The sequence below is a fragment of the Sphaeramia orbicularis genome, unplaced genomic scaffold, assembly GCF_902148855.1.
Source record: "Sphaeramia orbicularis unplaced genomic scaffold, fSphaOr1.1, whole genome shotgun sequence".
NCBI lineage: Eukaryota > Metazoa > Chordata > Actinopteri > Kurtiformes > Apogonidae > Sphaeramia > Sphaeramia orbicularis.
This window is the reverse complement of record NW_021941551.1, coordinates 361,985-364,408: the sequence shown is the minus strand read 5'-3', so window position 1 is coordinate 364,408 and position 2,424 is coordinate 361,985. Positions and strand designations below refer to the sequence as shown.

The 2,424-nt window shown below is 54.4% G+C and overlaps 1 pseudogene; it reads right to left on the bottom strand.

Annotated features, from left to right (window-relative positions):
• Positions 1–1,003: 1,003 nt before the first annotated feature.
• Positions 1,004–2,424, bottom strand: part of LOC115416083 (dual specificity protein phosphatase 3-like) — an 11,306-nt pseudogene continuing 9,885 nt past the window's right edge.

Below are 2,424 nucleotides of genomic sequence, written 5' to 3'. Positions count from 1 at the left end.
ACCTGCAGACCTAAAGACCTGCAGACCTCAGACCTGCAGACCTGCAGACCTCAGACCTGCAGACCTGCGGACCTAAAGACCTCAGACCTGCAGACCTGCAGACCTCAGACCTGCAGACCTGCAGACCTAAAGACCTCAGACCTAAAGACCTGCAGACCTAAAGACCTCTGACCTGCAGACCTGCAGACCTCAGACCTGCAGACCTGCAGACCTAAAGACCTCAGACCTGCAGACCTGCAGACCTAAAGACCTCAGACCTCAGACCTGCAGACCTCAGACCTCAGACCTGCAGACCTGCAGACCTAAAGACCTCTGACCTGCAGACCTAAAGACCTAAAGACCTCTGACCTGCAGACCTGCAGACCTGCAGACCTCAGACCTCAGACCTCAGACCTCAGACCTGCAGACCTCAGACCTTAGACCTCAGACCTCAGACCTCAGACCTTAGACCTCAGACCTCAGACCTTAGACCTCAGACCTCAGACCTCAGACCTGCAGACCTCAGACCTCAGACCTTAGACCTCAGACCTGCAGACCTCAGACCTGCAGACCTCAGACCTCAGACCTAAAGACCTCAGACCTGCAGACCTCAGACCTCAGACCTGCAGACCTCAGACCTGCAGACCTCAGACCTAGAGACCTCAGACCTGCAGACCTCAGACCTAAAGACCTCAGACCTAAAGACCTCAGACCTCAGACCTGCAGACCTCAGACCTCAGACCTGCAGACCTGCAGACCTCAGACCTCAGACCTGCAAACCCGCAGACCTGCAGACCTCAGACCTAAAGACCTCAGACCTGCAGACCCCAGACCTCAGACCTGCAGACCTCAGACCTCAGACCTCAGACCTGCAGACCTCAGACCTGCAGACCCGCACACCTGCAGACCTCAGACCTAAAGACCTCAGACCTCAGACCTGCAGACCTGCAGACCTCAGACCTCAGACCTGCAGACCTCAGACTACGAGCCCAGCTGTAGGGGGTCAGATCAGGGCTGGTGGACTGTGGTGGTCCTCACTGGTTCCAGGGTCGGCCCTGGGCCTCCAGCCTCTGGTCGAGGACACACAGCTGTCGGAGGAAGCCGTCGTTGGGTCCGATCTCCCGTTTGTGTCGCACCGTTGCCACGGCGCTGCGGACGTCCATGTGGTGACGAAGCATCAGGAAGGCGATGACTAAGGTGGGAGAGCGACTGTAACCTTCTCTGCAGTGAACCAACACTTTACCTGCACCGAAAAATAACACCTGAACAGGTCCAGTCCACTACGATGAGTGGAGATTTAAGGGTCAAAGGTGGACGTCTGTGGTGTTTAAGGGTTAGAGGTGGACGTCTGTGGTGTTTAAGGGTTAGAGGTGGACGTCTGTGGTGTTTAAGGGTTAGAGGTGGACGTCTGTGGTGTTTAAGGGTTAGAGGTGGAAGTCTGTGGTGTTTAAGGGTTAGAGGTGGACGTCTGTGGTGTTTAAGGGTTAGAGGTGGACGTCTGTGGTGTTTAAGGGTTAGAGGTGGACGTCTGTGGTGTTTAAGGGTTAGAGGTGGACGTCTGTGGTGTTTAAGGGTTAGAGGTGGAAGTCTGTGGTGTTTAAGGGTTAGAGGTGGACGTCTGTGGTGTTTAAGGGTTAGAGGTGGACGTCTGTGGTGTTTAAGGGTTAGAGGTGGACGTCTGTGGTGTTTAAGGGTTAGAGGTGGACGTCTGTGGTGGACGTCTGTGGTGTTTAAGGGTTAGAGGTGGACGTCTGTGGTGTTTAAGGGTTAGAGGTGGACGTCTGTGGTGTTTAAGGGTTAAAGGTGGACGTCTGTGGTGTTTAAGGGTTAGAGGTGGACGTCTGTGGTGTTTAAGGGTTAAAGGTGGACGTCTGTGGTGTTTAAGGGTTAGAGGTGGACGTCTGTGGTGGTTAAGGGTTAAAGGTGGACGTCTGTGGTGTTTAAGGGTTAGAGGTGGACGTCTGTGGTGTTTAAGGGTTAGAGGTGGACGTCTGTGTTGTTTAAGGGTTAAAGGTGGACGTCTGTGGTGTTTAAGGGTTAAAGGTGGACGTCTGTGGTGTTTAAGGGTTTTCTGCAGTACCTTTGCCCTGCTTGTACTGCAGTGCCTGCTCTATAAAGTCTGCTGCCTGCTGGAAGTACTGGCTGATGTCACAGTGGTCGCTGTCTGTGGCTGGGACTCCGTGGTAGATGAGGCCTGTGCCGGCGTAGAAGTCTGCGCTGGTGTTGACGTGCATGAGGGAGTTTCCTTCAGCTGCGTTCAGGACGTGGGTGACGCCCAGACGCTTCAGACGCTGCACATCAGTCGCAAGAAACCTGCAGGAAAACACACAGACGGAGGAGTCAGAGGATGGACGGACGGACAGATGGACGGATGGATGGATGGATGGATGGATGGACAGATGGACGGACAGATGGATGGATGGATGGACGGACAGATGGATGGAT